Source organism: Misgurnus anguillicaudatus, chromosome 21, assembly GCF_027580225.2.
Source record: "Misgurnus anguillicaudatus chromosome 21, ASM2758022v2, whole genome shotgun sequence".
Taxonomy (NCBI): Eukaryota; Metazoa; Chordata; class Actinopteri; order Cypriniformes; family Cobitidae; genus Misgurnus; species Misgurnus anguillicaudatus.
Window position 1 is genome coordinate 25,598,890 of NC_073357.2, and position 380 is coordinate 25,599,269.

Sequence of the window (380 nt, forward strand, 5' to 3'; positions counted from 1 at the left end):
CCATTGTTTGTGGTCATTTTTCTTGTGTTATTTACTTATTAAAGGTTCACATTTAAATATATTAATTTGGCAGATACTTTTATCCGAAGTGAAGTACAAATGAGGAATATAAGGAATATTATTACTTATAAAGTATTGAATAAAAATCTGAGTTGTTTCAACTACTGTTAAATTTAAAGGGGACATTTCTCAAGACTTTTTCAAGATGTCAAATAAGTCTTTGGTGTCCCCAGAATAAGTAAGTGAAGTTTTAGCTCAAAATAACCCACAGATAATTTATTATAACATGTTAAAATTGCCACTTTGTGGTTGTGAGCAAAGATTTGCTGTTTTGGGTGTGTCCTTTAAAATGCAAATGAGTTGATCTCTGCACTAAATGG